The sequence below is a fragment of the Salvelinus namaycush genome, chromosome 6 (genome assembly GCF_016432855.1).
Source record: "Salvelinus namaycush isolate Seneca chromosome 6, SaNama_1.0, whole genome shotgun sequence".
Taxonomy (NCBI): Eukaryota; Metazoa; Chordata; class Actinopteri; order Salmoniformes; family Salmonidae; genus Salvelinus; species Salvelinus namaycush.
In genome coordinates this window covers 42,896,119-42,917,566 of record NC_052312.1, presented here as the reverse complement: position 1 = coordinate 42,917,566, position 21,448 = coordinate 42,896,119, and the positions used below count along the sequence as shown (strand labels likewise).

Below are 21,448 nucleotides of genomic sequence, written 5' to 3'. Positions count from 1 at the left end.
GTCCCTTCCCTCGTCTCAATGGTGTCCATGACACACTCTACATCCTGGTTCTCCTCCTGAACAACCAACACTGAGATCTCTGCTGTGTTGATGTCCAAATTGTCAGGCTTTTTCTGAAATAAAAGAGAGCATGTATGTATGTATGTATGGGTGCATGCATGCGTGCACATGTGTGTATACCTCACTGGTGACATGCAGGTCGTTTCCTGTCTTGATTGCGGTGTAGCTGGTGAATTCTGGGTCGGGATGGTAGGTGAGCTGTGATGAGCAGGCCAGTGTCTGATTGGCCACTCTCAGAGAGACAGTGGAGGTGACTGGCTGGTTAATGTGTTCAAAGAGAGGTGTGTGGTACCACAGAGTCTAAAAACACCAACAACATGAATTAGAATACCTCAGATATTGAGGCCCCCATGACTGAGTTCTGTGTTGTGTGAAGGTGAACGTTTGGTGAGTTGTGGCAGTGTGCATGTTCATATTAGGTTACTGACTGGTTACGTGAGAGTGGGTGAAGACTTGACGCTTAGTCAAGAAATCAATTAAATCAGTCTGTTAAGACGCCTACCTCAGAGCTGTAGTTGGTATGGATGGTCTGAGGGGCGTGGTCATGAACAACCCCCTCCACAAACTCCAGATGGAACCCTTGGACCTTGATCTTCCTCTTCCCACTGCAGGACACATACGAAATCAACCAATCAGAGGAGGGTTGTTGGTCACACCTAGCGTGCTGATGGGAATTGTAGTCATGTACCATCAGCATTATTTAAATAAGCCAGAGAAAAAAAAATAATTGTAACACAAAACAAAGCATTTCACAGAATAAATTAAGTAAAACTAGCTAACCAAACATGAAGAATCTGCTTTAGAGAGCTACCAAAAGCAAAAAGGGAAGCCAGTGCTGAGCAGCTGAGAGAAAGAGGGAAATGAAACATCTATTAAAACACTGTTGTATGAAGCATCTTCTGGGAAGCGGCCCACTTTCTTTCCCCGGTAGACAACACCATGGCCAGTAGCCATATGTGGAAACGAGTTACTGGCATGTTTCTTAACCACTGTATAGCTTGTGTGTGTATATATAACAATTCTGATCATATGTGCGTACCTAAGTGTGTGTGTGTGTGTGTTTTTACCTAGCCCAGGTAGTGCTTGGTATTAGCCCAGTGCAGGACGGTAAGGACCCATAGGTGACAGTGGCCTTGCCCAGACAGCGACCGTCTGGCAGCACGACACACACACTGACAGAACCCTTGTCTCCACCGGGGATGTGGAACGTCAGACTGGACCCTGTGTGGTTCCACACTGGAGACCTGACCAGGTGATACACACTACACAGGTCATTACAGGTCAGACCAAAGCCTTAATATGCTGATATTAACATATCAACTCCTATTAAAAAAAAACTAAGTGATATAGACTTGGAGTTGGGCTTTGGTGGGTTATATACGTGAGGAGCTACAAGAAAACTCAAAGTCAGTTCTACAAATAATTTCACTCCTTGAGACTGCAGTCCATGTGCTCTTGGATGCGAACCCAAGTCACGTGATGGAGGTTCTTCCCAGTCATCAGGGCGTGGTTTCTCCCATGGAAGGACAGGACACTGGGCACTATGGAGACGATCACTGACTCCTGAGAAACAGAATGCACAGACAAGATTTCTAATATATATACAGTATATATTTGTATTTTTTTTAATTGAACCTTTATTTAACTAGGCAAGTCAGTTAATAACAAATTCTTATTTCCATTGACGGCGTAGGAACAGTGGGTTAACTGCCTTGTTCAGGGGCAGAACGACAGATTTTTACCTTGTCAGCTCTGGGATTCGATCTAGAAACCTTTCGATTACTGACCCAAGAAAGCTAAACTAAATCATTTCTATACACTAGATATTTCTGTGGCCCTAGGCTTGGTTTTTAGTTTTGGTGATTTAAATCTGCTCTGTTCATTTATTTAATGAACCAGTGTTAATCAAGGACACAAACAATAGAGATACTGTTCGTAGTTATGATGGATGGTATGAAATCTACTACTACTGACCCCTGGGCACAATCATGTGATCCATTATTCCAGCATGCGTGCAGAAAACAGACAAACAGAGAATGTGAGTTCACCGCAACCCATTGCGCCGTAAGCATGCACACACACACACACGTTTCGTAGATTTTGTTATTTCTCAATGTCTCTCAGGTGTTCTCAGTGCATGACAGCTGGATGTAGCTGGAGTAATGATGCCTGCTCCTGGACGCCCAGGTCTGCCAACTCAGACCCCATACAGGTGTGACACCTTTCAATCTCAGCGGAGAATGTATCATTGACATCGTTGTTTGAATGTTTCCAAAGGGTCTCCAAACGTGCATTTTAGGTAATGCCTACATTATCTATTCAAATGCCAGTGTCATTATCACATAGGCTAGACTTTATTGAGATTGAAATACATACTTAGATTTAACAATGAAATACTTAACTGAGAGTGCATGCCTCACACATGACTTTTGACGTCATGGGATACTCCAAGGTGGCTCTTTTTGTTCAGTCATTTGCTGCGTCCTGGTGGTGAAAATGTTGCATTAGGCCTACTATGCCAACACTAGAATGTAATAGACAAATTACTAGCCTAAAGACTGGCATTATGTACTCCAGAATCTACTCACATACCAGGTCTTGAATTAAGATTGAGTTCAAAATGAATAGGTAACAACCACCTAAGAAAAATATTTAATTGTTTGTGGTTCTAGTTTGAAACAGGCCCACCGAACAAATCAATCAAATCAATCAATCAATCAATCAATCAATCAATCAATCAACACACACAATACATGTAACAAAAGGTGTACGCTCACATACATTCACCTGTCCCCTATGTGTATACTACAGCAGACACTTCTGTAAAGGTTTTTAACTTTGGACCAGAAGATGGCGCTCTAATACCAGTAATAATAGATCCCAAATGCAAGTAGCCTCGGTCAGGTTCTGCTACTGTACTTCTATCTTCCTCCTGTTAAACAATGACTTAAAGTCCTACTCCAGATGTTAAACCAGGACTTAAAGTCCTACTCCAGATGTTAAACCAGGACAAAAAGTCCTACTCCAGATGTTAAACCAGGACTTAAAGTCCTACTCCAGCCTCCTTCTTGTTCTTGTTCTTGTGGTTTTACGGCAGACTAGATGCTTTGTTGCTGTATGGCTGCTTGTCACAGTTCGGTAAGTGCATTGCACATTTGTTCACAAAAAAAGGGAAAAGGGAAATGGGGAAAAAAGGAAACGTCACCAAAATCTAACCCTGTATATACAACACTATCCCCAACACACCCCACCACCCCTTCCCACTACTTTGGCCCCAGCAGATCATACACCAGGCCGTCCACATGGGGAGGCTGGAACCCCTTCTCTCAAAACCCCCTGTAGTTCTTCTGCACTAAAATCTCTGACACACCAAAAACTTCTCTGTTGCTGCAACTACCAATTCAATCTTCTGGGATTTCCTTTTCATCTGTTCGGTACAATGAATGACCATAGCAATAAACATTCTGCAACAAAACTCAGAAGGACAGACAGGGTCTTCTTAGTCTCGATCTCGCCACTGGGTCCGAATGTGAAACTGTGTCTATGTGTGGCGTCAATATGCGTGTTGGCGTTTTACGTGTTTGAGTGTATGTAGCGTGTGCATGTGTGTGTTAGAGTGTCAGTGTAGTACGTGTGAGTGTGTGGGTAGTCCAGTAAGTGTGCATAGAGCCGGTGCAACAGAGTCAGTGCAGAGTACTCCCACTGGGCCAGAGTCATCTCTGCCATTTTCCTGATCATTAGGGTGAGGCTCAGAAGCCTTCACATCACCTGGCGGTGCAGGTTCTTCCTCTTCACTTCGGTCAGGTTCAATTTGAAGTTCACTATCCGTTGACTGCTCAGGGTTTCAGGAGCGTAACATGTATATATCTCGTCTGTACTTGACTCAAACGAGAAAGTACTCTGCTTGTATTTCGCAGATTCTCGCCATCCGCCATCTTCCTTGCCTGGGCCTCCGACAGTCCCAACTAGTAGTTGCAAGTCAAGTCTCCAGTCGTCTTTTCACCTCATTTAACGCTTGATTTACTTAAAGGTTCAATGCAGCCGTTTTTATCTTAATATCAACACATTTCTGGGTAACAATTAAGTACCTTATTGTGTTGTTTTCAATTAAAATGGTAAAAAAATAAACAAAAATAGTTAAGCAAAGAGCAATTTCTCAAGCAAGAATTTTGCTAGGACTGTCTGGTAGGGGTCTGAGTAGTGTTGGTCAATTTCTTCAACAGATGATCAGGTCTATATAATTATCAAACATACATTAGTAATGGAAAGGAAACACAGACTTTGTTTAAGTATTAAAATGATCCTTTAGTAATACAATTGTAAGTTGGTATAGAGTACAGTAAATGATAGCTCTCCCCAGGTTCTGCAAAATATCTAAGACATCCTGTAACTCATATAGCCTCCCCAGTCCTCTTTGCGTGAGTTTCCCTGGCAACAACATTTTAATAAATCTAACCTCCCCCTGACAGCAGCAACCATCTTGTCAGCAATTAAAAGCTCAGCAGTGGGTTTGACTGAAACTTGACCTTCCATCACAAGTATAGGGTCATAACAAGGTGAACGAGTCCAAGCATCTTCTGACTGGTGGCTGTTTTCATCAGGTGGCTGTTTTCATCAGCTTCGTGTTCTCAGAAAACCAGTCGTATTCTCAGAACCTCAGATAGCCAGGTGGGTTCAGACAGGAGGAGTCTGAGCGTAGGCGGTTTCCGCCTTCTGATAGTATCTGAAGGGCACAACACTTAAAACAGTGTTAACACACACACAAAGGTCTCCTAAAGAGGAGTATGAGGTATGAGGCCTTGGTTTAACCTCTTCATTCCCCCCTTTGAGGCCACGAGGCCTCAACAAAAGCGAGGTAACTCAAGCATAGTGATCATAAGAATCATCCATAATAGGTGCATTAGATTGCAAGCAATCCTCAGGAGATTGAGGATAAAAATAAGGGTCTGGGGGATGAGGAACATGAAGCATAAACATGCCTGGCATAGCCTTATGAAGTATACATTTGCAGCTGCACAGAAGGCACAAATGCAAATCAGCAGAACAAGGAGTGGGTCCAGTAATGGGACCAAAATGGAAAACAGCTTAAATCCAAAATTGCCTAACTTATCTTTCAACAACCCAAACAGGAACCAGGAGTCTTCTCCTGTAGGGGTGTAGGTATCAGCCATCTGTGTTCATTCTTTCAAAATCTCTGTCATATTATCAGAGGAGTCAGGGAGAAGCATAACACATTCAGTGAGGGAAATATAATTTAGGGCCCTGCAATATCCACCCTCCCTAGCCTGGATGTAGTCTAATGCCAAGCTATGCCTGGCTGTAACAGCTTTAAGATTTTGAACATCAGTAGAAAGAAGGGCAAAATCAGCAATCGTCAAATTCATATGGGCCTGCATGGAGTAGGTGTACTTAGCAATGGGACTACAATTGATCCAAACAATTCACTCTGACTCTGAGTTTTTTTTTAAACGACTACATACAAACCACTAGGTGTGGCTTGTCGGCTCAGGTTCTGGACCATTTTTACCCATTGGTTACCGGTCTTCAATTGATTTTCTTGGATCTCTATTCCCCCCAACAGAGGCTGCTGGTGGATGATAAGTATCAGAAACATGTACCTCAAAGGTTTACCCCAAGTTTTCTTTTTAACAATGTGACCATAGTGGTCATGTGTAACAACATCTGGGTCTGGGTGTGCACTCTTATCTGTTATGATGGTTGGGACGTCTTCTGGCAGTGCGATAGGTGGTGCCACCCCTGACGCTCCTGCACCTTCACCGCGGTAGGTGCTGCTGTGATGACCTGGTACGGACCCATCCATCTGGGGTGGTTCCACTGCCTCTTGTGGACCTTCAGCTTGATCCATTCTCCAACGTCAACAGGTAGGCTTGTCTGGGTCACCCTGTTCTGGAACTTCCTGGGCCTTCCTGTATTGGGAATACAGAAACCTAACAGCATGGGTGAGTTCCTTCTTATATTTACTCAAATCATCATCCAGTGCAGTCAGGTCAGTCAGTTTTGGAGTCATTGGTCTGTGTAAAGGAACATTCATTGGATGGCCAGTTAAGAGCTTGTGTGGGCTAAGCCCTATTCCGCGGTTTATGCTTTTGCGCATTTTCATCAGGACTAAGGGAAGACACTCTACCCATGACTTCTCTGTGGAGTGGCATGCTTTGGCAAGCCCTCCTTTTATGGTTTGATTAGCCCTCTCAGTAATCCCATTACTTTGTGGGTGGTAGATACAAACAAACTTCTGATCTATCCCCAATTGGGCAGTCACCTGTGCAACCACATCTCCTATGAAATGTGTGCCATTTTTTTGCGGAAAGAACTTCCGGAATACAAAATCTAGGGATAATTTCCCTTACCAGAAGTTTCGCTACTGTTTTGGCATCACAGTGCACGGTTGGAAATGCTTCAACCCACCTGGTAAAGTGGTCAATTATTACCAGGCAGTATCTCTTTCTTTCTTTTCGTTCAGCCATGTCTATGAAATCCATAGCTAAATGGGTGAACGGGCCGGTCGGTGCTGGAAATTTCCCTGGTTTCAGGGGGGCACTCTTACCAAAGTGGTATTTCATGCATGTAGTACATGTTTTGAAAATTTCAATCATATTTGGACAAAACCAGGTGTCAGATATTAGTCTTACCATCTCCCCCCTTGGCGCGTGGCCTATCCCGTGGGCCAGGCAACACACAGAGGAGACGAGAGGCAGAGGCAGAACTGGTTTGCCAGAGAGTGATTGCCTCCACAGGTCATCAGGGCCTCTGGAGCAGCCCCTAGATTCCCATAAGGGGTGATTAAGTGCATCAGCAGCCTGGTGTTGGTCCAGATCAGTGATTTCAGACATACACGGGGTAGTATGTATAACGGCATGAGTATGGCAGCGAGAAGCAGCATTCTTAGCAGCAGCATCAGCAGCAGCCTTATCTAAACTAATGCTGTCAGTGTTACCTGTGTGGGCACAGACCTTAAGAATAGCCAACTTGGCAGGAAGCAACATAGCTTCAAGCAGGGCTTCTATCTGTAAACGGTGTTTAATAGGGGTACCAGACGCTTTAACAAAGTCCCTACCCTTCCAAACGCCAACCCACGAGAGGCAAACACCAATGTCATATGCAGAGTCAGAATAAATGTTAACCTTCAAACCACTACCTAATATACATTCTTCAGTAAGGGCCAGGAGCTCAGTTTGTAATGCTGAGCAATGTTCAGGCAAGTGCTGTTCAATCAACAATGACCTATGCAGTGAGACTATACCAAACCCTGCATGTTTCCTACCAGTCTCCCTATCAATAAAGGCAGAGCGATCAACAAAGAAGGTAACATCAGGGAGCTCAAGAGGTTCATCATAAAGGTCAGGTCGGGCCTTTGAATCACGTTGGACTTGATCAGGAAAATGTCTCTACCCAGTAGGCTAACAGGAATGGCCGGAGAGGTCAGAAAGGGAGCCTTAATAGTATTACCTTCCCCCAGGCCAATTGTTGTATCTTCAGTCCAGTACAGCTTTTGAGATATCCCAGCGACTCCCATCGTCCTCACTGACTTAGATGTGAGTCCCAGGCCGAGGTGTTGGCCTATAGATCCAATGCAGGAGGTGTGAGCTCCAGTGTCTATTAAAAATGATACCTCTTGATCGTTGACCTTCAGAGTAATGATTGGTTCTTTGGTACCATCCGGAAATATGTACTGGTGACACTGGAGAAGGGGGTCAGGGCATCCCTATTGTTGATTATTCTGCGGTGGGAACCACACCTGGTTTGTCACAGGAGGCTGTTGGGGCCATCCATATTGTCGACCATTCATTGGTTGAGTCTGGGAAAAAAACAGGTTGAGGCTGTCCAGTGTAGGCTGGTCTTCCACCTCTACCACCTTGGAAGTTCCCTCTGGCAGCATTCCCTCTCCCTCTCTGCTGCCAGGGTGGCTGTTGCTGTGGTTGGTGAGGTTGTGGTGGTGGTTGTTGAGGGGTAGAGGCTACAGCCACCATCAGGTTTTTGGTCTTTCCTTTGTCCAGCTGGGCTAGTTGTGCCTTCTTGAGCTGTGTGTCAAGTCCAGTCTTCCTTGCTTTTTCTTCAGTCTTCTTCTCGTCTCTTCAATTCCTTTGTTGTGTTACTTCCACTCATCCCTTTGTCTTTGTCTTCATCATCGCAATGTTGTCGGATTTTGTCAACAGCTTTATCCATTTCTCTCTGCACTTTCTTTTCTTGAGCTGCCATAAGGTCCTTTGCCGTGGTAACTCTAGGGTAGAGAGGCGTTGAGTGTGCCCTGGCATCATTCCATATATCTCCTAGTTCTTGATACATTCTACCTGGTGCCGGTGGTGGAGAAGAATTATCGCCTGGAGCTACTAGTTCGTTTGGGAGTGGTGGATAAATTCCTTTAAACCTATCTACGCAGTAGGGAGTAACTTCTCTGTCTTGACGAAGGCAGGGTCTTTAATCTTTGTCAATTCCTTTTTCAAACAGGTAGCTTTCTTTTGAGTCCCGAATAGGTTACCCTCCGATTTTCTTTCTTTCCCTTGGTCTTATTTTCCTGTCTTCTTTTCACAATGTCCTGCACATGTTGATATTTGGTTTTGTTAAAATGACCCATCCATAGGCCAGCCATATTCAAAAGCCTCTTTTGCCACTCATGCCATTTCTTGAAAACCAAGGTTAAGTCTTTTGCATAGTGGGGTATTTCCCAATTAAAAACTGTAGAGGGGTGGAGGGTTTCATTGCGACTGGCCCCTCAGACAACTCTGAGCTCCCGTCTGCCATATCTATTTTTTTTTAAATTAGACTCTACGTGTAATGTGAATACAGATGAATTAATGCAAAATAACCCTATATGTGTATAGTCTATACCTTAACTCGCAAAAGTTTATTTAAAGCAGGGTGATAAGTAAATTATAACTGAATAACACGTAATGTATGGGTGGTGTAAAATAATCGTCCTCTATGGCGCAACCAGGAAATTGTAAAAGGTTCAAGATGATTTATAACTGGTATAAACTTTGGTGTAACCTCCACAACAATGACTGGTATCTCTGTGATAATCTTCTCCTTCAAAGGGAGAAACTATTACTTCAAAACTATTTATTTTTAAAATGTCGTGGGTCAGTAACACACGGGCAGGTGTATTTCCTAATGCAGCAATGGTGTATGCTTTATGGTTTATACCCCCACAGGCAACTCTTCGAGCATCGGATCCGAATGTCCACTCAGTTAATTCAAATACACGAGCATTATATTGTTTATAACTAACTCCTGATTTAATGTCCCACCATCCAGTCATAACACAACAGAAAACATCATAAATAGAACAATATTACAAATTCAGTTATGGGAAAATATTTCATCAACTCTCAATTCTATCAACAATCGGCGTTTTATACTTGGAATTTGTGCTCTAAATCCTATCACCAAGTCTCATCACAATAATCTCAACAATTGGCATTTATACTTGGAATTTCTTCCCTAAGTCCTATCACCAAGTCTCATCACATAAACATTTAACCCAGGAATTTAGAACCTATTTCCACCTAGGTGGTCTGTGCTTCCTCCCACGGGTTGTGTAACAATAATTTCACATTTTCAATTATTCCACTATTACAGAGAAATGTAGGTTCGTATAAATTTAACAGCGAGGCACCACTTACTTGCCAGAATGACTCATTAACCGCAACGTGCTATAGCAAATGACAGACTTTAGATACAACAGGCATCTGCTTACCTTATAATTTTGTAGGGCTTGCACGTGGATCAATGGTCAGTCCAGTGAAGTGGTCACTCGCTCCTGGCTAGCTCGCCAAAGTGTTGGTCAATTTCTTCAACAGATGATCAGGTCTATATAATTATCAAACATACATTAGTAATGGAAAGGAAACACAGACTCTTTGTTTAAGTATTAAAATTATCCTTTAGTAATACAATTGTAGGTAGAAGTTGGTACAGAGTAAAGTATATGATAGCTCTCCCCAGGTTCTGCAAAATGTCTAAGACATCCTGTAACTCATATAGCCTTCCCAGTCCTCTTTGCGTGAGTTTCCCTGGCAACAACATTTTAATAAATCTAACCTCCCCCTGACAGCAGCAACCATCTTGTCAGCAATTAAAAGCTCAGCAGTGGGTTTGACTGAAACTTGACCTTTCATCACAAGTATAGGGTCATAACAAGGTGAACGAGTCCAAGCATCTTCTGACTGGTGGCTGTTTTCATCAGGTGGCTGTTTTCATCAGCTTTGTGTTCTCAGAAAACCAGTCGTATTCTCAGAACCTCAGATAGCCAGGTGGGGCCCAGACAGGAGGAGTCTGAGCGTAGGCGGTTTCCGCCTTCTGATAGTGTCTGAAGGGCGTATACTCTTAAAACAGGTGTTAACACACACACAAAGGTCTCCTAAAGAGGAGACCTTATAGTTTATCAAAAAACAATTTATTAACCCTTTAAAAGGTATGAGGCTTTGGTTTAACCCCTTCAGTGGGCACGGGAAAATGTAAAACTAGCTGTTATTGGCAGAGCTTTGGAACTCTCTTATTGGTCTATTAACTAATTTACCGAATGGTGATGTCACCATTGAAAGGCCAAAGCTTCATTCCACCAAAACAGGCAAAAATGTCAGGCGGTCTTTTAAAACAGCTCATACACTGAAAGGGCATTATCATAATTTTCACAATTTCACAGTATTATTCCAAACTCATAGTGTGAAAAAATATATAAAACACAGGATAATCACGTTTTTGACTGTACTGGGCCTTTAATAAAAGGCACATCTCAATAGGTGTTCCAGGTATCCTCATGACAAGGCACAAGTGGGGGGGGGGGGGCTTTCCTCTTTTGTTCCTCAAGCAAGGGTGGTGGTCGATGACATCACAAAGTCACCATCAGACCAACTCCTTGAAGTTTGCAGTTGTGTCTAAAAGACACTTTTTACCCTTTAGTGTGTGTACTTTACTGTATTTATACTTAGGATATAGATTTCAAGAGGAAAAGTTTTTAAAAAAATGTATCACTGGAGGACTCCTTTAAAGTTGAGAATGGGCCCATTGCATTTAAACATTTTCATTTATGTAGTTCTGTATCTGCCTATTAATAATGTTATGTATTGTTTCCTTTTATGCAGTTCTGTCCTTCAGCTGTAATTGTCTATTAATGTTATGTATTATGTTGTGTCTTATGTTTTGTGTGGACCCCAGGAAGAGTACCTGCAGCTTTGGCTATATCTAATGGGATCTGAATTATTTTTTATTTTTTTAAAGGCATCTCTCTCAGCTCTAGATTTGGGTCATTATAGCTCACTGTAATCTAACACTCCCAGGGTCCTATAGGGACTCCACAAATAGCCAACTGATGCCCAATTCCAAATGGACCCTGGAGGAGGCAGGTAGCTTAGCGGTAAGAGAAGAGGTCCAGCAACAGCAGCGTTGCAGGTGCGGATCCCAGCTCCGACGGGAAAACCGGGCTTGTAGGAGGGTTGCTGACATCATCCTTGTCATTGTGCCCTTGAGCAAGGGACTTAACCACCTAACATTTCGCCAGGGGCGCTGCACTGCAGCTGACCCGTTGCTTCCAGCCCCTCAGGGTGTGTGTGTTCGGGGGGTTGGTTGAGTATAAAGGCACATTTCTGTTCTCTGCAAGTTAATGGACAATAAAGTATATGTTAAATCTCTTTGCCCCTACAGGATGTGAAGTCCCTAGGGGTGTGTCCTAGTGATCAAAGCACTTGGACATTTGTATATTCTAAGCCACAGCTTTTATAGCTGCTCAGATGTCATTAACGGCCAAGTTAACATTCACCTGTAACCAATCAAGTGATGTCACATCCTATGTACTGTTTAGACAACAGCTCAGCCAATCATAGGAATGAAACGACACACACATGACCAGTAGGCTTCTTAGGGAGGATCCATAACATTACATTATACATGTGCCTTTGTGAGAAAGGAATCCTTAATGAGCTGTTTCCCACACAGTAAACTGTTAGAGTTTACAGTAAGCCAGCCCTTATGATTCATCACACTTGTCTTCGGCTGTGTGATTTCATACTGCCTTGAAACTGCACTCTACCAGAACCGCTTTCACACTATCATAAAGACCTGAACCGTACCATGCTGGCTCAGATTGTTTCCTTTCACATTGACCTTTCATGCAGTATTCCAGCAATTATGGTAGATGTTTAACTAGGCCAGCACAGTACAGCTCGGTACCCATACAGCTGCAACCCAAAGCCCTCACCACCACCCCCCACGTTTGTATTTTCCAATACCTATCCACCCAGCCATGGAGCGATGCAGTCACCATGGCAACAGTAATGACCACATCCCGGGACTCTCCCTTTGTGGAAAGATCAATACGGGAACGATTGCCTCGTTCTGAGATTCCAAGGAGTTTTCAAATGTTTATTTCACTCTAGTGCTATTCTAGGAAGTCGCCGGCCATCACAGTGTCTGAAATGGAACATCGATTAGAGTAGCTGTCCAGCTTAGGTTAGGCTAGACACACACACACACACACACACACACACACACACACACACACACACACACACACACACACACACACACACACACACACACACACACACACACACACACACACACACACACACACACACACACACACACACACACACACCTTGGCCTAAAGAAGTGTTCACCCATGTGGCAGGTGTAGCCTACTCTCCCAGAGTTTACCATAAAAAACGTTATTATAATATACATAGGCTTACATTGAGATCCTGATTAATCACCTGTTTAACCGTGATGATAGGTCTGCAACATTAGTCTATTTTTTACACTATTCCCTTTATAGGCTACATGTATTTCGAGCACAAACCAGGGCCTGAATGAGTGAATCACAAAGGACACTCTTCGAAATTGATCTCAGATGACGCAGGTTGCTTCCAGTCCTAATGGCCTATTTCATAGCCTGGGCAGACTTCACTTTTCATGGCACTTAACAGTAGTTATAGCCCACCATATAAAGTGTTACCCTCTGTGACGAAACAAACGTAATACAGGAACAGCATTGCACTGTAATGGGAATTGTAAGCTATTGTGAAACTCGATCAATGGTTCCCAACCAATGTCTGGGTCTAAGACAGCTCATTAGGAATCTAATCAGCGCACCTGACTGAGACGTTATGTGATGGCGGTTATGTCATAATGACATTAGGTTATGCCACAGGACTAATCCCGCGGGTCACCTCACAGAAAGGCCAGTGAGGTATGGATCCCCCAGTAGTTCCAGATTTCCACATGGCGTTCCCAGTTCAGGGAACTCAGCCGGGGCAAGGAGGTCCGTCGGCAGCCAGAGCAGCGTGGGTCCAGCCTTCTCAGAGAGAGAGAGCGAGAAGACAATTCTCATCCTGACCCAGTGGAGAAATCCCTCTGCTGAGAGAGACAGCTGCTTCCAATAACTCCACATTATACCTGTAATTTGCCAATGGGGCTGAGGCAGGCTGCTGCTTCTGAGAATAAAGGCTACTGGTCAATGATTTCTCTTCCTTTCCTTGCTGCTCTGCTGCAGTATTTCTCAGATGTCGCTGGCACAGGACTAAGGATTCATTATTCACTTACTGTAATTTATATTTCCAAATTTCCCTTACATAACCATTACACACACACACACACACACACACACACTTTTCCCCTGCTGAAAGTACACAGCCTCAAAATGGACCTTCTTCAGATGCTCTGAGGTTAGGGTTTTTATCAATGCTGAGCTGTGTGACCCACTGACACACAGCATCAACATCGGATCTCCTCCAGTTACAAAATCTATAAACGAGTGTGTGTGTGTTGAGTGTTTGTAGATGTCGGTGTGTGGTCTCATGCACTTGTCACCTTTGCATAAGTTTTGATTTGTGTGTGTGATCATTCTTGTCTGTGTGTCTGTGAGGATGTTATTTATGCACAGTACTGTATGTCTGTGTGAGAGAATGCAGGTTCAATTATGCATATGAGCCCGTCGGTCAATGTGTGTGTGTGTGTGTGTGTAGTTCATGCGAGGTGGAAACGCGGGAGTGTAAAACAGTGCTCTCTGAGACGTGGTTATCCCTGTGGTGTGTGTTGTCAAGTTTAAGAGCTGAATAAAGATTCCCTTCTTCCTCACGCTACGGCACTATATGGAATATTCTCTTCTTGTATAATTCACCCCTTTCCTATTTAAATCAGAAAACATAGTCATAACACAATATACAATTAAGAAGATATAAGGAATAGACACAATTAATACCTGGCTAATGTGCTTGCCTGTGTTTGTGTAGCCTATGCTAAGTGCAGTGTATATCGTACACATAGACTACTAATACTCTTACCCAGGGGATAAGGATTCTTTATAATACTCTTTCTCCCCAATTACGATCTTGTCTCATCGCTGCAACTCCCCAACTGGCTCGGGAGGCGAAGGTCGAGTCATGCATCCTCCAAAACGTGACCCGTCAAACCACGCTTCTTAACACCGGCCCGCTTAACCTGGAAGCAAGACGCACCAATGTGTCGGAGAAAACACCGTTCACCTGACGACTGAGGTCAGCCTGCAGGCACCCTGCCCGCCACAAGGAGTCGCTAGAGCGCGATGAGCAAAGTAAAGCCCCCCGGCCAAACCCTCCCCTAACCCGGACGACGCTTGGCCAATTGTGCGCCCCCCTATGGGACTCCCGGTCAGTGCCTTCTTTATTATACTCCTATAAGTGTTTAGTATCATGGTGTACCCCATCATTGACCCCCATTCACAGGGAGAGCCAGAGGACTGAGGATTGTCACCGTCTGTCACTCTCTGTGAAGATAGGGTGTGTGTGGGTGTGTAGCCTAAACAACAAATTCATAGATACTCAAACACGTTCTTGGGACTGTTGTGGTCACACGGAATTAACTGGGCCATGCAGATTCCAGGAGAACATTTTAAGAGAAAATAAGAAAATAATGTAATTGAACTGGGACTGTAAAACTCTTTATCCGAAGGCAAGCACACTTATCAGGAGTCGTCTGTACTGCACAATCAAGCTAACTCATTCAGCTGGATCACTAATCAGATAGTAGTTCATCTGTCTTTTCCAGATACAGAAGGAACTGTTCCCTGAAACCTATCAGGATAATAAAACCTGAGTTGGAAAGCTGGCTAATTCGGAGAAAACATCCCGTTGGGATTTAAACAGATGAGAACGTAATTGCACACTGAGCCAACCATGTCTAACACGCAGCCACTTTCCTCTTCCTCCCTCTATTCATCCCCCCTCTCTCTTTTCCCTTTCCCCTCGGGGTCAGGGAATCAGGCCAGGAGCCGACAGACGCACCAATTAAAGCGAGAGCTTGTCTGGAAGCCAACAAACTGGTTTTTACTGACGTCCAATTTAAATCTCAATAATTCTCCATCACACCTCATATGGTTAGATCCTTCTGAACCCTGCAATCCTCTGAACAGGGAGGGTAAGAAAGGAGGAGGAGGGATGCTTGAGTCTGCCTTGTACACAAAGAACAGATGGAAAGAGAGAGAGAGAAAGAAGGGGAAGGTTTGGAAGAACAATGGGATTGATGAATGCCAAAACCAAGACACATGAAGTGGAGGAGAGAGGGAAGGAGACAGAGGATATTAAAGTGATTAGGAGGGGAGAGAGAACACGAGGGAAGGGAGAGACAGGGGGACAGGAAAGAGAACACAGTATGAACCGATTCATGACTAGCCAAACTCACATCCAGCTTTAATATATTGTTTATCTCTAAAAGGAAGGAGGAGAAAGAGAGAGCAGGGAAAAAAGGAGAGAGGATAATATCTGTGACCCATCTCAGTGAAATCCACTGCCACATATTCAGAGGGAAAGCCTTGTGGTATCAGGTACCTCAACATGGCCTGGGTCCAGCTAACCTAACCACTTATCTACAGTGAATTGGCCTAGTTACATTTAAATACACTACTTTTTAAAATGTTACCTTTATTTAACTAGGCAAGTCAGATAAGAACAAATTCATATTTACAATGATGGCCTACTGGGAAACAGTGGGTTAACTGCCTTGTTCAGGGGCAGAACGACAGATTTCTACCTTGTCAGCTTGGGTACTTGATCCAGCAACCTTTCGATTACTGGCCCAACACTCCTACACGCCAGACAACCTATACCTAACGCACATCACATGTAAACATACCTGGCTAATGTGCTTGACTGTGTTTCTGTGTACACACTAGACTACTAATACTCTTACTCAGGGGATAGGGATTCTTTATAATACTCTTATTAGTGTTGTGTCATGGTGTCATGGTCACCCCCACAGGGCACAGAGAGAGACATGGTTGGACTGCGGATTGTCACCGACTCTCTGTCTGTCTCTGTGAGGTTAGGGGGAGTGTGTGTGATGGCGATGTGTGTGTACGTAAATGATGCAAATTTATGAGTGCATTTGTGTGTGTGGGGGTGGTTGAAAATACGTGGAATCATGTATGATTTAATGTGTGTGTCTGTCAGAGTGTGTGATTTAATTACTGTGTGTGTGTGTACGTCCTAGCTGCAGCACGGCAGCGTGGCCTGTGGACGGATTCTGGCTGGCTGGCACTTTGCCACTTTCCTCTAAATCAGGCTTCTGGGAAAGCCGTTTCCATGCGCTGACTGGGGCATTCTGGGAAGCGGTCGCTAGGTAATCCCGCTGAAATTCCTCCCATGATTTCTGGCCTCCTTCAGCACTGTAAGGAGACTCCCTCTCCTGGCCCGGGTTAATCAATCAGACAGCAGCGTGTGTATGTGTGCATGTATGAGAGGTAGAGCAGGTGTGTTTCGGTCTGTACCGTTTGAGTGTTTTATGTGAATGCGAGTGTGTGTGTGTGTGTGTGTGTGTGTGTGTGTGTGTGTGTGTGTGTGTGTGTGTGTGTGTGTGTATGCATGTATATGTGAGGGGGTGAGTGTTTAAGAGACTCTGTAGCATTGCTGCAGCGCAAAGTTTTACTGGGAAGGCAGATGCTCTTCTGGGAAACTGGGTTCGCGGTGGCATGGGACCAGAAAACAAGCTTTGAAGACAAAAACAAGATTTCATTTACATCTATTCTGCTGCTTCTCTTCGAGATCTAGAGTCCGTGCTGAAAACGAGTTTCTCCCCGTCCATTTTGTATTTTGTAAATCCGTGAGGCAACATGACTGAAATTACTGCATTATTTGTTTATGTAAACAGACACAACAAAGCAAATATTTATCTCCATTTTTGTGCATATGCTCGGTCATATGGCCCGAGGTATTGTACAGACTGAGTGTGCTCACTGCTCGTTAAACACATGAGGAGATCTGAAGAGGTGTTGCGTAACATTTCTCCTAATTCCTTCACCCCTCCCCCTCTTCTTTGTACTCTCCCTCTTTTTCCTTGTACTTCCTGGGTTGGGAGGTTTTAAATATAGCCTCCAGCTTTGAACAGATTATAATGAATATCTGCTCAAACAAACCTAGTCCCCTCTGTGTGTGTTTGGTTATTGTATGACTGCTTCTAAACCGTCCTGAACTGTATACCCACCGTATACGACACAAAGGTCATTGAAGTCTAGACTTCATTCAGGCCTTATGTGTGGAGTAGAAGGAGTGGGGAGGTGCATAAATCATGAAGAAAATCTCCAACAGGTCTAACGTATAGAAAATAACACGGTGTCAGTGGACCACTATGATTTAGACGGTGATTTAGAACAGAGTGCACACCAGCGGGAGCCGCAGTCGTAGATTGATTTACAGCCGTGTCACTGAGGGAGGGACGTGTAATGGAGGGAGTGGATGAGTTCTTCAGAGATGGGAGATATGGTCCAGGAAAGAATGCTGAGCTCACACAAACATACGCCCACGTGGTGGGGTGACCAGAGCTAGGTACTCAGAAGTAGAGGAATGGGTTGTGGGGTGAGGCACACCCTTAAAACCACACACACACCAAACCAACACTCCATTCAGCCAGTCTCACCCGGAACTGACACACACACACACACACACACACACACACACACACACACACACACACACACACACACACACACACACACACACACACACACACACACACACACACACACACACACACGCCTTATCCAGAACAGAGACGCACACACACACACACGTAGCAGAGTGTGTGTATTGTGTATGAATGAAGCGTACGAAGCCTCTCTTCATGAGGTACTGTATTTGTTATTTGTCCAGTTGCTGAATTGCACCTTGCAGTGCAAAGCAAACAAAAGTGTGAACAGGTGCTTTGAGAAGAGCAACGTTGGCGTCCATGTGAGAGTGGCACAAATGTCGAAACTTGACTCTGGACATTTGCCATGCTCTACAATTTGAGCTGGTTTAGCTATCTTGTTTGTTTTTGAGCCGGGTCCGGTTACGCAGATACTCTCACTTTTCCTCTCTCTCTTGGTTCGGGTCTTATTTCCTGTTATTCTAGTCCTGTGCTCCCTGTTGTTCTCTCTCTAATTACAGGGTGGGGAGAACTAAGGTTTCTCTCCTCAGCTTCGTAAGTGTGGCCTCTGTGTGTGTGTGGGTAGTTGACACAACTGATCCAGAGTACATGGATGTGTTTCAGTGTGTGTGTGTGTGTGTGTGTGTGTGTGTGTGCCCACATGATTTTCCTCTCTGTGAAAGGACCTTTGATACCCGTGGAAGCTTGTGTCCTCAAATGAACTCACACGAACTCCCTGTCAATAAACACATCAAGGCACATGTCCTAACTTGGGATTAGGGACAGTTTGAAATGTACTGTGATGTGGGGGCTGGTCCAAAATAGGGGACGGTTCTCTAACTTTTTTTTGCTTTTGGGAGGGTAGTACACTTTCTCCCCTGATTTACATTCACCATTTTTCAGTTTTTACTAATTAATGTCTTCCATATAGAAACATTTCCTCATCTGCTTGCATACTTCCCTTATGCACTACACTTACAATACTACAGGTCAATACGGTCTACCAGTAAACTGTCTATCCTGCCATCTATCCATAGTGACAATAGTGGTAGGTGGATCTTTTGTCCAGATCTGCAATCATACCACACATACAGTGCCTTCGGGAAAATATTCAGACCCGTTGGCTTTTTCCACATTGTTATGTTTCAGCCTTATTCTAAAATGTATTAAATCGTTTTTCCCCTCATCCATCGACACACAATTCTCCCATTCTTCTCCGTAGATCCTCTCAAGCTCTGTCAGGTTGGATGGGGAGCGTTGCTGCACAGATATTTTCAGGTCTCTGCAGAGATTCAGGTCTCTGCCAGAGCCCGTTCAAGTACGGGCTCTGGCTGGGCCACTCAAGGACATTGAGTCCCGAAGCCACTCCTGCGTTGTATTGGTTGTGTGCTTAGGGTTGTTGTCCTGTTGGAAGGTGAACCTTCGCCCCAGTCTGAGGTCCTGAGTACTCTGGAGCAGGTTTTCATCAAGTATCTCTCTGTTATTTTCTCCGTTCATCTTTCCCTCGATCCTGACTAGTCTCTCAGTCCCTGCATCTGAAAACATCCCCACTGCATGCTGCCACCACCATGCTTCACCATAGGGATGGTGCCAGGTTTCCTCCAGACGTGACGCTTGGCATTCAGGCCAAAGAGTTCAATCTTGATTTCATCAGACCAGAGAATCTGGTTTGTCATGGTTTGAGAGTCTCTTGGTGGTTCCAAACTTCTTCCATTTAAGAATGATGGAGGCCACTGTGTTCTTGGGGACCTTCAATAGTGCAGACATTTTTTGGTACCCTTCGCCAGATCTGTGCCTCGACACAATCCTGTCTCGGAGCTCTACGGACAATTCCTTTGACCTTACAGCTTTGTTTTTGTCCTGACATGCACAGGGAACTGTGGGACCTTATTTAGACAGGTGTGTGCCTTTCCAAATCATGTCCAATCAATTGAATTTACCACAGGTGGACTCCAATCAAGTTGTAGAAACATCTCAAGGATGATGAATAGAAACAGAATACACTCGAGCTAACTTGAGTCTCATAGCAATATGGTCTGAATACTTACGTAAATAAGGCATTTCTGTTTATTTTTTTATATTTTTGCAAAAAAATAAATACAAAACCTGTTTTCGCTTTGTCATTATTGGGTATTGTGTGTATATTGCTGCAGATTATATATATTTTTTAATCAATTTTAGAAAAAGGCTGTAACGTAACAACATTTGGAAAAAGTCAAGGGGTCTGAATACTTTCCGAAGGCTCTGTAAAATCATTCAAATCTCAACCAATTTTCTATATAAATACACAAGATAGAGGAATAGCTGATAGGCAATGGAGGCCAGATGCTTCATTGCGCATTAAAGAACAGTTGAAGATACGCAGCTCAAAATGCTCCCCTATTGATCTTGTTTAGGGACCAGGACATGATCCTACCTAGACTACCCTACAACAGCACAATCTAATTAAGAAATTGCATTACTGTTTTCAAGTGAGTACAGTTGAGTAGGCTGTAAACTGCAGTGAAAATTACATTTGTCATACGGTTCTCTCTGCTACCTCATGGCAAACGGTAGTGATGCACCAAGTCTGGAACCAACAGGACACTGGCCCGAACAGCTTTTACCCCCAAGATTGCTAAATATAATAAACAAAAATATAAAAACGCAACATGTAAAGTTTGTCCCATGTTTCATGAGCTAAAATAAACAATCCCAGTCATTTTCCATACACACAACAATATTATTTCTCTCAAATTTTGTGAACTAATTTGTTTACATCCCTGTTAGTGAGCATTTTATCCTTGGTCAAGATAATCCATCCACCTAACAGGTGTGGCATATCAAGAAGCCGATTAAACAGCATGATCATTACACAGGTGCACCTTGTGCTGGGGGCAATAAAAGGCCACTCTAAAATGTGTTTTGTCACACAACACAATGCCACAGATGTCTCAAGTTTTGAGGGAGCGTGCAATTGGCCTGCTGACTGCAGGAATGTCCACCAAAGCTGTTACCAGAGAATTGAACATTAATTTCTCTACCATAAACTGCCTCCAACGTCATTTAAAAAAATTTTGCAATACGTCTAACCGGCCTGTGTGTGTCTCCCTACGCTCCCAGTAGGCCCAGCTATTCAGGAAAGCTTAACATGCGTTCTGCCTCCTTTCCGATCAGAGCGGCTATTCCTCGACCTTTGAAAATGTATTACCTTTTGTGTGGCATAAACACAACTAGTCAAAATGTTTTCATCTGATTAGGCTACTTCAAAAATCTTATGTAGGCTACCTGCTCACGTTCATCCACTCCACTCAAATATAATTCCAGCTTCCAAACTGCACAACGGCCATTCGATTAATCGGTTACAAAACACCAACAAGTTTAATGACATTCGGAGACTGTCAAACCAAGCCTTTAATACTGAGTAGGGAGGGATGCATTTTCTGTTGGTTGAGAATGACATACTCGATTGTGGGATTGACATACTTGATTGTGATGTTGAAAACGCAAACCATAATGA

The 21,448-nt window shown here is 43.8% G+C and overlaps 1 long non-coding RNA gene across 1 annotated transcript; it reads right to left on the bottom strand.

The window, feature by feature from the left end:
* Window positions 1–226: 226 nt before the first annotated feature.
* LOC120049433 lies at window positions 227–1,233 on the bottom strand. The gene is made up of 3 exons (XR_005477110.1): window positions 1,128–1,233; window positions 563–665; window positions 227–360 (listed from the first exon to the last, which is right to left on the bottom strand). It is a non-coding gene; the product is annotated as an uncharacterized LOC120049433 (long non-coding RNA).
* Between the last annotated feature and the right edge of the window lie 20,215 nt (window positions 1,234–21,448).